General features: G+C 45.8%; 1 long non-coding RNA gene across 2 annotated transcripts; it reads left to right on the top strand.

The window, feature by feature from the left end:
* Window positions 1-9431: 9431 nt before the first annotated feature.
* Window positions 9432-13032, top strand: LOC138109159 (uncharacterized). Of its 2 annotated transcripts, XR_011150318.1 has the most exons (4): window positions 9432-9675; window positions 10188-10364; window positions 10666-10798; window positions 11762-13032. It is a non-coding gene; the product is annotated as an uncharacterized lncRNA (long non-coding RNA). The 2 variants fall into 2 exon arrangements; XR_011150317.1 differs by lacking the exon at window positions 10666-10798.
* The last annotated feature ends 1012 nt before the right edge of the window (window positions 13033-14044 follow it).

Here is a 14044-nt window from a genome sequence, read left to right on the forward strand (position 1 = left end):
CTGTGTTTAACATCTTGCTGGGTGAGACCATGGTGGGGGTATGAGAGCACCTTCTGTCTGCACAGCCAATTTGGCTGCCTCTGTTCCCCCCGGGCTCTGCTCACCGGCTGTCTCAATGGCATGCATATGAGCTCCCTCCTGTCTCTGCTCTGGAGCAAACCAACTGGTTTCTCCCAAGGAGAAACCTCAACATGACTGACAGGGCTTTTTTTCAGGTTGCACAGACAGAAGAGCCTGGCATGAGCTGGACCAGACTGTACCCTGGACAGTCCTCCAGCCATCCCAGGAGACCTCATGCCCACTGTCCTCCATGCTGTGCTGTAGAACCCAAAATGCCTTCACACCCTGCTGAAAAACATCATGCTGGCAGGCTGCCACCCATTCCTTTCACCATTTCAAACTTAAAAAACCATCACCAATGCAGTAACTATTGACTGGGGGTCTGTGGGGCTCTGCAGGAAGCTTAGAGGAGACCCAGGCCAAGTGCTGCACAGCATGAAGGTAACCACTGCCCTTCAGAGAGCGCTGGTCCTTAGTGGTGTGGACACAAGCCAGCCCGTAGCAAAGAGCAATGGTTAATGGTGCCTCCCAGGCATTTTCCACAACAGCAGCAGACGCGCAGCCTTTGCCAAGTAGCCAACACTCAGCATTTCCTTTCTTCTCCCTAAGATTGTTTCTGGACCTTACAAACCTCTTCTTCCCTGTGGCTCAATGCTCTGGCAGCAAAACAGTGAGGACTCCCTGGGGTGGCAGAAGTGGGCGACACACAAGTGTGTGATGCACCAGGTCTGTGAGGACAGATCTCCAGAAGCAGGATGAGGGCACCAAGTGTGGGGAGCCCAGAATGAGGGAATCACTGAGCCTGTGAAGGAAAAATAAAAATAGAGATGTTTCTGGGAGAAAACAGCCCAGAAATTAATACCAACCCTACTCCATTTTGGAAGGAATCTCCTGAAGCATGCAAGAAATCTGTCAATTTACATTAAATAGTTGAAAATAAAAAGTTGAGATGTTTTTAGTGTAGTAAATACTAAATTCACAGATTTAGTGAGAAAGGGGGAGTGAAAGGGTCCTGAGTTCTTTAGTTAATAATAACCTTGGTTCAGCTACCATCAACACCTTGCATATCTGTCCTCCTCAGCAAACCAGTGGCAAAACTGGAGGCTTAACTCTTAAGGGCATTGCCTCTGGTTATCTGGCTCAGCTCTCAGCAAATAAACATTTTCCATTTCTAACCTATATTTACCTTGTAGTACATATATAATATTTGTAACCAAGCATCTGTCTATACTTGGCTTGTTCCCTTCTCCATTTAAACACACACCTGAGAAGAGTCATGAAGCCAGTTGCCCATCTCCAGCAGCAAAAGCATTTATAGAAAACACTCCAGTACACCTCTGCAAAATGAATATGTGAACATGGATTTGTAAAAGGTGAATGACAAAGAACCTGGCAGGCAGTGCATGAATAAGCCATACAGAACCTCATGACCCAGCTCTCAGGTTAGTGTGCTTTAGTTTAGCTTGCCACAATTTTTAGAAATGATGTGGTATTTTTGTAACCTTCATTTCCCAGTTTTTCTGGAATTTTTGAGATGGTTTTATACAAGACTACTGCTGTGGCAATGCTTGCTCACTTCCAGATCCAAAACATAAAAGCATTAGCTTCTCAAGGTTTTTCAATTTGAGTACCCAAACCCAATAGTCGTTCCTGAAAATTTTGGCTGTGGAAACTATATCAGGGCTGGGAGAGAGGGGCCATAAAACACTATGCTCTTCATGTAAGTACTTATTCCAGCAGAAGACCAACTAGGGGCTGGTTTCTCAAGTAAGGCAGCAGATTTTTTTAAGCAATCCAGGAATATTCTGTTAAATTCAGGAACTGTGATTAAGATGGGTACAAGTTCACTTTGACCACTTTGGTCTCTTTTACTTGCTGTGTTGTCTCAGGATCCTTTGGAGAAGGCATTACTTCTCCTAGGAATTTCGTAAATGTATAGAGCCAAATGACAGGGCACTGGACTCTATCAGATGAAGCTGGAAAGGCTGGACAAGCTTTTTATATCTTGTTTCATACAAATTTGGGTTGGCTGGGGTGATGCCAGTAGCTTCACTGGCATGACCTCCAAAACTAAACATCCTATGGTTTCCTGGTCACTCATACTTCTTCAGCATCTGTAGTAAAAACCCATCAGCTGCAACCTTGGCTGTTTGAACAGAAGTCTCCCCTGTGCAGTCTGTTATTAAATTCTCTTATGTCTTTATTGAATATTAGATGTGATGAAGGAAGGTGACATCTCTAGGGAAATCTTGCTTGAGCTGTGGGGATGGGATGTTAATGGACTGGGGAAGACAGAAAGTCTACAAGTGTAATGAACCTGTAATGTCCCCATGTGAGTATGAATGTCCAGATATATTTATTTTTCTTTTTTTTACTCCACAAAGGAAAAGCACTTGAGATGTATATAAACAAGGTACTTAGCTCTTCTCTACTCAATATCACTTGCTTCTATTTTAAAGATGGCCTTGGTGTCTTTTTGTTTTTATTATTATTTTTCTGTTCTGCAATCGGCATCCTTTTTATTTCACACACTGGTACAATAGATGAGTTCTCCTTTCCATGTGACAGCGTCATTTCAGAGAAAAATGGAAAAATCCCTGCAGAATCAGCATTTTACAAACTTGTTGATTAAACAGGATAGAGAAGGATGGATGCAGACTGCAGGACTAAACCCTGAGAAGCTGGTGTGTGGATGCCAGGAGCACGTTGGAAGCCTGCCTGAGGTAGGATTGAAAACAACATGGTTTGCATTATTTAAGGCAGGTGCTTAAAGTTCTCATGCCTCCTGGTGTGCCCCTGCATGTGTGCACCATGTCCTGCTCCTTCCTTCTTGCCCACAGGCATCTTTTGAGGGTCTGCAGACATATTTATGATACCAGCAGTATTCATAAAGGTCAGTTTTGCTACCAAAACCCTTCCTTTGTTTCACCATGGTTGCATGCTCCCACCATGCCAGTGGAGATCCTGAGAGGCTTCCACCAGGTGGCTCCTGCCCTCCCACCCCTCTGCTCTGGATCCCTGGAACACCATAGCAAAGCAGCCACACGAGAGAAGGGGTGTTCATGTAGCCTTCTCCTTAATGGACCCTTGCAGTTTGGAGTATGGCCTGAAAGGTGCCTTTTCCATCGGGGTGAACGTTAGGCAACAACCCTTATTCTTAAAATCTGTAATATATTTGAGAATTAAAGTGAATTAAAACACCTTAGAAGTTTCACACGGGTTTTTCTGTTATTAAATTTCAAGGGGACCAGAGGAAGTTTAAAAAAGGAATCTTAAAGACCTCTTTAAAGTAATTTTTAGCTGTTAATTAATTGGAAGTTTATGCCTATTTCTAATCAGGAATGCATTCTGCCATGCAAGTGCTGAAGCCTGATGAAGGATGTGCTCTGTCTTCTATGTATGACAGAAAAAGGATCTTCCCTGTCAGTGGAAACCAAAGTTGCATGGGATGAGGACAACTGGTTCTGCACGAGAAGCTCATGTGCTCCTGGATCCCAGTTTGCACCATCTTGTCACAGTTTCAGGTCTGGCTCCAGTTTGCTCTTTTTAACAGGTTTCTCTTGTATCTCTCTGTCCAGGTGGGCATGCTCACAGCACAGTTGGACACCATGCACCTCCCCCCCTTTTTTGGGAAAGGAAGCTGAAGGGCAATGTGCTCCCAGGATGTATCTACATTGCAGCTGCATTTTTAGCTGGCGCTCGGGCTCCTCTGAGCTCAGGGGTCAGATGCAGCTGCTCGTTGGCTGCACCAAAACCTGTGCCTTTACGAGGAAGGTGTGTTGTTGTTGGCTGGCTGGGCTGTGTTTCTTGGATTGCCTCAAAAATAGTTTTCTGCTTTAATAGACCTGAGTGGCTGATGATCTTAACATTTGCTCTAATTGCTGTTTAACTTCAGAGCTGGTTTAATGTGTGTAGCAGTAGCAGTCACAAAGAAAATACCAGAATCTAAATATTTTTTTTAAAAAATCCAAAGCCTTTATGTGTACAGGGAGAGATTTAAGTATGTGCAGAAATTTCTAGGCTCTGGCTTTAAAACAGTGTATTAATAGAAACAACAAAACTAGCCATTAGAGTAAGAGAGGTGGTGTCCTGCAAACCAGAATCACAGAGTGGTTTGGCTTGGAAGGGACCTTAAAGATCATCTGCCATGGGCAGGGATGCCACCCACTAATCTGGATTGCTCAAAGCCCTGTCCAACCTGGCCTTGAACACTTCCAGGGATGGGGCATCCACAGCTTCTCTGGGCAGAAAGCAAGCAGACTGCAAATTGCTTTCAAATGGATTTCTTAAGGTATTGAAGGAGACCTGTTTCTTAATCTCAGATAAATCTTAGTTCCATTTTTGTATTGTTATGGTTTATAATGATGATGATCAGGAACTGACGTAGGACTGCTAGAAACAGATACTACTGAACCCCATAATATTTTATCTATTTTGTCCGAAAAGGAAAGTGAGCAGCTCTGATGGAGGTGGCCAATGTTATAACCCAGCACAGAACCATATGAAGACATATTTTCATGGGCTGTCTAGGTTGCAGGTAAAATGATGACCAAAATCTAGGTAATATGTAACTGGAAATTTAAGATTTTTGTCTTAAGGAAACCTGCATGCCCAGAAGATCTTTTGGGGAACAAAAAAATCATAGATGCTGCACAGTGACATAATTGTGTGACTTAGCAACAGGGCTCCCACAGGCAGTAAGGAATGCATCCAAGTGAACCCATGATTTATTGCTGCAAACCCTGGCATGGACACAGAGAGACCTGTGCTTCTGCAAACAATCCTTTAGCACAGGCAGCTCAGCAAATCTCGTTGTCTTCTAGGAAATCACTCTGGTGTTACATCAAAACCCATTCCTTATTCCCCACACACAAGTCAGAGAGGCCAGAGGGTGAACAGGCCATTGCTCTCCATCAGAGCAGAGTCTGTGCCTGGTGGGGCTGAACTGATCCTGCCCTTTGGGAAACCAGAGGAGTTCAGGCTGATCTCAGCCTGGCTTACATACTTATGCAATACCAAATATGTGTATTCAAATCTCTTGTCCTCACCTTCAGAATAAAGACTTTCTTCCCAACTTCTAATCGAAACCTGCCCTCTTGTCAGTCTGAAGCTGTACCCCTTGTCCTGTCACTACATGCCCTTGTCAAAAGTCCCTTTCCAGCATTCCTGTAGGCCCCCTTTAACAGACTTTTTAATGTCTTGGGATATGTATTTTTATTTGCAAATGATTTTCACTGAGAAGTGACTGAGGACCGCTGGATACAGTTATTCTCTAAAATCAATGACACTTTTGAGCCATCACCACCTCCATCCCAGCTGTAACTCAGCTGCCCTGCAGTGGCTAAATACAACCAGGAATTAAAATACTGGGATTGGGACTTTTTTGTGTGTATTTTGGCTTATTTTTAGTTGTTTGGGCTTTTTTTTTTAATTCCCACTGTGAAGCTTTATGACTTTCTGTCTTTGAGTTCAAACTAATGCTAAGGGATTCACTTGGTGAATGGTACTAAATATTTGTTCAGGATGGGAACCTCCGGCCTTACTTCAGCTGAAAGATTTTCTTCTGTGCGCTCCTGAATGGCAGAGTTTTCTCTCTCTTTGTAAAAAGCAGATTTTCATGCTGTTGATTCAATGAGGCTTGAAGGTTTTACACCCCTGGGGCCATCATGTAGCTGCTAGAGCTTTGCTCCTCTGCGAACTTTCTTTGCTTAGAGGTTATTAATACTTTCTTCATTAGTAATTTAACATTGCAAAGTGAAAACTACTTATATCAGCCACAGACTAACTGGAGATAGGTTTGTGAATGTAAAACATAATCATGTCACGACAATGAGTGGGTAGCAAGTGCCTGCTCTCTGCTCCCCCACAAGAAGTTGCAGGTTGTCCAGCTTTTTAACAGCCTGGTTTATGATGTATAAGCCCCAAAAGTCCTTCATCGTTGTATTTAAGATCCTTTTTCGGGTGTTTCTTCCCTTTTTCTTTGTCATCCAACAGCTTCCCCTGATCTGTGTGAGTCTGTGAAAGTGTTAATAGGGTGACAGGTATAAGGGTGCCCATAACTTTAGAGAGACATACTTTCCTACTCTTAAAATGCCAGCCACATCCTGGGGGAAAACTGCCTTTTTTCAGCATCCTCTGGTCTGTGTTTACCCTTCATGGGCTCACCAAAACCCATTTACAGGAACCATCAGCTCAGGAGCAAGGGCACAGGGATGGGCCCATACCCACAGCCCATCATCTGGCAGAGCCTCTGCCAAGTCTGGGGATACAGCAGGCCAGCATGATCAGGGATTTGCATTCCACCCCTTGTGTGTCTGCTGTTCTGGTGGATCTCATGCAGTGCAATATCTGCAACACCAGAGCAAGCACCCACACCTTTCAGCAGAGCTGCCTCATTAAACCTAAGAACATTAATTGCTCAGCCTGAGCTGGGAGGATAAAGCACCCTTTTGCTTGGGAATCATAGGAATGTTACACTCTAGGGCTGTGCAAGCTGAGAACTGTGTAAACAGAACAGATAAATTATCCCCCAAGTTACAAACAGGCTTGGAAGTAAAGCTACAGCCAACCTTTGCATTAGTTGGGAACAGCTGCATACAGCATAGCCTCCAAATTTCCATAGAAACTTGGATCAGCCATAGATTATCTTCATTTGTAAATGTTTTAATTATTATACTATAACACTATTCTGCGGGGATTGCAATATTAAAGCCAAAGCTACATGGAAGCCACATTTAAAAAGCAGTTTCTCTAGACCATATTCTAAGAAAAGCAAAGCTGGTTTAGGATTAAGACTTATGGTTTCTGATAGATTTGATTTTTTTTTCTCCATGCTACTGCATGCACTCTTTTATATAAATAAACTCCTGCCAAGCTTGCTGCTCCAGTGGGACTGGACTGAACTTCCCAGGCGTGCATGAATTATAAAGTCAGATATATGTTCCTGTGGAGAGGAGAATTACTTGCAGAAACCATCTCCCGATGCACGTAGCCTGTATTGGTCACTTAAAAAATAAAAGGCCGGGTGCGTGCGGGTGGCAGGAGCCGGGGCCGCGCCCCGACGGGACCCAGCCCTGCATTGCCCCACACGGACGTGTCGCTCCCTGCGTGTCGCAACCCCTCTGCGCTGTGGCCAAGGAGGCGATGGCCCTGCAGATTGCACAAGGGGATGACAGGATGTGGCTTCTGCGTGCGCCGGCGCCGATGTTTACAAGAGCAGGTACCAAAGTGGAAGCGCAGTCCGGCAGGCGGCCCTGGGAGATGTAGTTAGATCAAAGGCTTTCCCACGGCGAGGGCTCCCGGTGCGGCGGCAGCGTGCCTCGCAGGGCAGCGCTGAGCGTGTCACCGTGTCTGTGCCATCCCCCGGCGTCCGTGCGCGCCCCGCTGCCGCTGGGCTGGAGAACTTTCCTTGGCTTAGCTGCAGGAAAGCAGCCCGAGGATCCGTGCTGCAGGAGTGGCTGATGCTGGATGCCACGGTTGTATATAGGTTGTCCCAGCGTGTGGACAAGGGTGTGAAGCTGCCCCGTGCAGCTCAGAGCCTGCCCACAGCCTGCGGAGAGGGGCCCGGCGCCGTGGGTCCAGCAGTGGCTGCTGCCACCAGCACTGCCCTGCCAATGCTCTGCCCCTGCCAGGCTCCTCTCCCTGCCCCTTCCCAGCCTGTCTCACATGGATGCAAGGCCCTAAGAATCAAATCTACCTGGGTGCTCAGTGAAATGTCCCTTAAATAACAAATCTCCTAGGGCAGAGTTGGTCAAGTCACTCAGATGGGGTGAAGCGTTTTTTTTCCCCCAGCAGGGAAAGGTTTGCTTGGCTTTCCCTACGGGGCAGGTGGGTAAAAGAAGAGCTGAGCACCAAACCTGTTGCTTCTTACAGGTGTTGGGCTGGCCATGTGTATTATGTGTTTTCTGTATAAAAATGCCGGTTTTGGTGTCCTGCACCATAAGGAGCAGAGATGCCAGCGGGTGGGGGATGGTGCAGCCCACTGCTCGCACAACGTTCTCGCAAGGCTTAAGTCAACAGAAGGTATTTGCCCAAGCCCAGCAAACTCTGAATCAGAGCACAGCTCCTAAGAAAACAGAAATCCTCTTTGCTCATGCTTTGCTAGTCATTGATTGAGGCAGAGTGATGAAATACTCAGCCCTTCTCACCCTGATAAGTGCTTTATTTTTAGACTACCTTTAGCATTGCCTCGGCAGCTGGTCCTGCAGGCTGGGCTGTCGCCTCTGGCTCCTGATGCACCCGCAGACCCTGCTGTTGGTGTGTGCTGGACTGTCACTGAGCCCTTCCAGCTCCTAATTTACACTCCAGGACAAATGCCACTGCAAAACATTTGCTTTGTTGGGCTGTCATCTCCCTCTCCCCTTCTGCTGCCGTGCTGTATCATGCCCTCACTGTTTGCAGCAAGAGTTTTCTGTTCAGCTCAGCAAAACGCATCCTATGTCTTCACGTTTCTCCAATTCCTTCCAGCAAACTGAATATTTTAAGGCACTTCAGGGTAATTTGTTGAGACAAGAAAATGCCTGGCGGGATGCTGTTGTGTGCAGAGGCAGCCGCGTGTGCGGTGCCCTCCGGCTCCGCCTGTGGTGGGAGAAACCAGCTGGCCGCGTGTGCCTGGCTGACAAGGCTCTGGGGGAATGCTTGGGTGTCTGCTCTGGGTATCCCAGGCGATCCCAGCATGTCCCAAGCAGGGCTCACATCAGCACATGGGGACCATTCCCCAAAGCTGCTGCCAGCACGAGCTGTCTTCTTTGGCTTCAAAAGTTTTAGGGCTTTTTGGGCAGAGGTGCAATAACAACACCAGGGATGGGAAATATTGGGACCAGTGGAAATGCTGATGTGTTGAGAAAAGAATTCACTTGAAGAAATGCTTTGAATTGGACAAAAATTAAATAAACTCAAATTGCTCCAGATTTTTCTATATTTTGGAATGTTGTGGTTCAATGTCTTTCTGTCTTATAGAAAAAGATAATTTATGATTTTTAAAGGCCTATGTCAGATTTCATAGACACCAAACACTTTGATGTACCTCATGTGAAGCCATTTTGGAATTGCAGTCCCTGACAAATTTATTACCTGCTTCGAAGTAGAAAACAAATTCCAAAATTGCAGATTTTTTCCCATAAAACAAAACCCCAACCCATATCCCTCCCAGCTCACCATTCTGAGTGAAATATGTAGCTCAGTTCCCTGCAGAAACACAGAGCTGTATTTATGACCCAAGAGGTCTCTTTTGCCCTATGTCTCAGCCTGCTGGGTTTCAGGTGGGATTTCTTACAGGCATCAGGTTGACTGACCATGTGCTGGGCAGATGGTTTGCACCGGGGCAATAAATCAGAGGGGTTTGGGACTCTGCAGATTTCCTGTGCCTGCTCTTGGTGCAGCCTGTATCCACCCACTGGCATTCCCTGATGGCATGCCAATCCCTGTTCGTTTGCTGCTCCTTGATTTCTCCTGATGCTTAGGGGTGTTTTGTGGTCTATGCCAGCCTGTGGAATTCCCTAAGCAGCAGAAAAGGACCTCAAATTCACCCAGACAAACTTTCCCAACATAAACAAAGGGATTTCTCTGGAGTGATACCTTAAAAGTGTTTAGTCACAGCATCTTCATTAAGCACAGGTGAGTAGAGCAGCTCCACCTTGTAAAGCACTCCAGTTTTCTCCCTAGAGCTTTTCCCTTGTCCTCTGCTATAGCTGGCCTTCCTCCACCCTCTCCTTTGCTGGTAATTAGATGTCAGACTACAAAGCTGCTGGAGGTCGGGCTCTCAGCTGCCTTGCTGCACACCGCGCACACTGGGAATCGTGCTCGTAATTATTATTATTATTATTATTATTATTATTATTATTATTATTATTGCATCTAGAGGGCTCAGACATTGTGGCAGGCCTTTTGCAGACATGCAGGAAAATGTAAATCTTTCCCCCATAGATGTGCAATCGAAAACAAGTTCCAACAAGCAGGAGGCAAAATTAGAAGGAAGGGCTGGTGCTAGGGATGGGCAGCCAAGCCGACCACCAGTGCTTGCCCTTTGAAGTGTTGGATAAGGCTGATAAGTGCAAACGTGCTCCATAAAAAAAGTCGTTAAGCATTTGAAAATTCTAGGCTAGTTACAAACTTTATTTTTTTTTCAGTTGTACTATTTTGAAAGGCTTTGAAGTCCTGTTTGCTGAAGTCACTTGGGCAACCGAAGTCCCAGTCACTTTCAGGAAGATGGGAACCCCTGGATTCCTCCTGTAAGAAGAAGCATGTTGATTGCTCCTTCATCTAAAGATTCCTGAATACTGCATCTGGGGTCAAATGTTTTTGAGGTAAGGTATGCAATGGAGGAAGAGGGTGAGGGTGGTGCATCTAAAAACACAGAAAAAACTTTATCTCAAAATGTCCATTTATATGATATTTGTGACATTTTTCAAAGGTGATGCTGCTAAGTATTTTTTACCAGTAAAATGTGAGCTTATGTAACTCATTTAATGATTTTGATGCTTTAGATGTGTTAACATATCAGCCTGGACAGGTCTATTCTCAGTTTGTGTCTTTAAAGGTATTTGGGGGAAAGATAGCCAGGTTTAGCTGTTTGTGAACATCTAAGGACAACGTTCATTAACACAGCATCTGCAATCGGCCACTATGTTGTGTCCCTGTGATTCTGCAATGCCATTGTGCTAGAAATACCTATTGGTGTCCTGGAAGGATGACCAGGAAGGGGTACCCCACACAAGGCTGCAGCTGAACAAGAACCAAGGTATTTCCTAAGCATGATCTGTACACTCTTACAGAGATCAAATTTAATTGTGGACGAGCAAAAAAAAAAAAAACAAACCAAAAAACCAAACCAGAACAAAAATATCTTTGGAAAAATCACCATTCAGGGTCTGCTTTGGATTTTCAAGGACCCTTAACATGCTCCTTTTTTGATGAGGGGAAGATGTGCATGTCCTCCTCAAGCACTGGTGCCTGAGACCTGGTAGTCAAAGATGCAATGCTGTAAAACCACAGGAAATGGAAAGAGGTTGGTCTCAGTAGCTGGGTATTTTAGGTGAATAAAAGTATGGCATGAGCACTTTGTAGAACTGTAATTCTGAAAAAGCTAAACAGCTTTCATTCAGATGCAGTAAATAAGAAATTTTAACTTAGTTTTTGTCACCAGTAAAGGGCTGGTGTGCCCCAAGGACAGCGAGCCAAGGGAGCGGGAGCAGGAGCAGAGGGAGGAGCACTTGAAAATTTGGCTTCAGTAAATTGTTCCTTATATTCAATGAGTCATGATTTTTTTTTGGTGGATGTGGCTCTCTGTGTATAAACTCCAGTCCAGCCAGAAAAATATCTCTCGGCCATTTGTGAGAGCTAGTAATGGTTTCCTAAGGATTAACTCCTCCTAAAAGATACCGTCTGCATTCCTTTGGAAGATGCCCTCCCACAGGCCCTCTCTTACAGTGCTGCACTAAAAATAGCACTCAGAGCTTCATTGGGACAGCTCTGTGTTGCAATTTTTATGGTTAGGTAGGTGAAGTCTCTTTAATTCAGCCAGCTCAATTCACTTAAATTTGCATGATAATGTGGTTAATTATCCATGTATTTCAAATGAATAATGATTTCACAAAAAGATAAGAACAGGGTCCTGTTTTTCTTTCCATGTTTTAAAAATGTGCATAGAGTTTGCATAATTAAAATGTGTTTTCTCCAGAGTGGAAATTCATATCTATTGTAGGTTGAAGTGCAAGCTCCTCTGCCTGCTGGGATGGCATCCTCCAGCTGATCCATGAGCAGGGGCGGCATCCTCCAGTGGATTGATGCACAGGGATGGTGTCTTCCAGCCCATCCGTGTGCCCTCATGGCACCCACTCAGCAGACCTGACTCACCATGGCTTGCTGCTAGGTCAGTGCTGACCAAAGGAAGTTGCTGGGAATGTGACCCCAGCCTGGGTTAAAAATCACTGCAAAAGGCAATGCAGAACAAGCTGCTACCCAGCTCCTCAATGGCTTTGCTGTGAGGTGGCAGCAGTGCTTGGGAAGGGCAGCAGCCTGCCTGGAGAGCAGACCCCTTCCTCTTATCTCTGCACAGATAAACTGGCTGGTGGCAAAGGGCACTTCCTCATGGGCTGCTGCTGTCAAGAAATTTGGCTGGTCTTGTTGGCCGTTTTACTCCCTGACCTTTCCCTGTGGTCTGTGCCACTGCAGATGTCAGGGCAGGCTGGAGTTCCTGGATGGAAGTGAGCGCCCATGATGCAGATGGGGGGTGGGCAGCACCAGGTATCCCACAGTCACTGTGGATGTTCAGCTCTTGCATAACCTCACACCACTGGAGCAGGGCACTGCCCTGGAGAGCCCCAAAACCCTTCCTCGCCCAAGGAACAATAAGCACTGGGGATATTTTTCCACCCACATTTCCTTACATCTCTTTTTTCGTGAATTAACTCAGTTTTTTAGAAAATGTAAGGCACTCTGTCTCTTAAGGGCGAGAAAACAAGCATCTTCTCTCCATTTTAAAAAAGACCTCATGTAAATGGGGTTGTCCCCCTGCTCTTCTGTTGTCTGGCTTGGTCTGAAGCCCTCTCCTTGTCCTTTCTCCAAAATACAGACAAGGTGGCCGAAGGCTGGGAAGCACTCCCTGTGTGTGTGTGGGAGGAGGGGGGTGCCATGTCCAGATGCCAGGTAGTTGGTTAATGAGATTATTGACACTGGGGAACTGAAACTATAGCCTTTGAAAGGGAAAGGATCATCTCTGCTGCTCCCTTTACACTGTTGACTTCGTTTGCTCTTGCATAAATGGTTACTCAGCTGGCATGTGGTCGGGTAAAAAATATTTATTGGGCCTTCAAGATGAGGAAATTCAATGTGGTGATAGAAGGAGATTGTGAGGGGGGTCAAGATGCATCCCTTCCCCTGGCAGAGGGAAAGGTTGCTCCCACTGGGACCTGAGCAGTGCACAGCACCCCCAATGTATCCGAGACATGTGAAGCTCCAAGTCTGCCAGTGTTTGAACCAATGTTAATTAAAGCATTTTAATGAGGATGTTTTGAGAACTGTGTGTTAGTCTGTGCATGCCCTTCGTGAAATATTAAACATCTCTGCCCTTTTAGCAGCATCCTCCTCCCCAGAAGGTCTTCTTGCAAATGGATTTTGACACTCCTGGTAATTTTGGAGCTAAGAAACCCAGAGAAATAACCTTCTACAAAAATCTTAATATGATCTTTGATGTTGCAGTCAAAGGAGCACATGCCAGAAAATGTTTTGCTCTTTTCAGTTCATCCTCTGGTTGTGTTTGTTTTTATTTTACCAGTTCATCCTCTGCTTGTTGATTGTTATTTATATTTCAGGCATGACAACAAGCAGCTGATTAACTCATTAGCCATGAGCATCAAAGCACAGGGCGAGAGCACGAAATCTGCTCCTGCATCCCCCAGCCACTCGCCACAGCTCGGGGGGTTCTGCAGGGCCTGACTGGGGTACAAAAGCCATCTCAGTTACTCATGGACAGCAGTGTGCCCTGTCTTTCTCCAGCCCTGTCTTTCTCAAGCTCCGTATCCACACTCAGGGACTGTGGCTGTGCCAGAGCACCTCAGGTTCTGTCCAAGGCTCTGTCTGGAGCCCAAGCTCCAGACTACGTGTTCATCATTCAGCAGGTAGAGGTAGCCCCACAGTGGGGAAAGTCCCCTGTGAAGAATCACAGCCATGGGACAGTGAGGGAGAGTGCTGCCTGATGCTGCTCCAGGCTGAAAGGCCAAGCACCACTTGGTGGACAGGTGATAGAGAGAGCACACATACAGATTTTGAAAGCTGCTCCTAACTATGAAACTCACCAGTGTTGCAGGAGCAACTGAAACTGATAATGTTGACTTTCTCTTGCAGGATCAGCTCAGGTGGAATTGTGCTCAAGGCAGTAGTTTGCACCCGAGTGCTGCTGCCTTGGTTTGAAGGCTACTGAGGTGTTTTCTCCCCTAAGTCTGTTCCACAGCAGCGTGGCTGTCACCCAGCCTTGAAAAGACCAGCA

The sequence above is a fragment of the Aphelocoma coerulescens genome, chromosome 4 (assembly GCF_041296385.1).
Source record: "Aphelocoma coerulescens isolate FSJ_1873_10779 chromosome 4, UR_Acoe_1.0, whole genome shotgun sequence".
Lineage (NCBI taxonomy): Eukaryota > Metazoa > Chordata > Aves > Passeriformes > Corvidae > Aphelocoma > Aphelocoma coerulescens.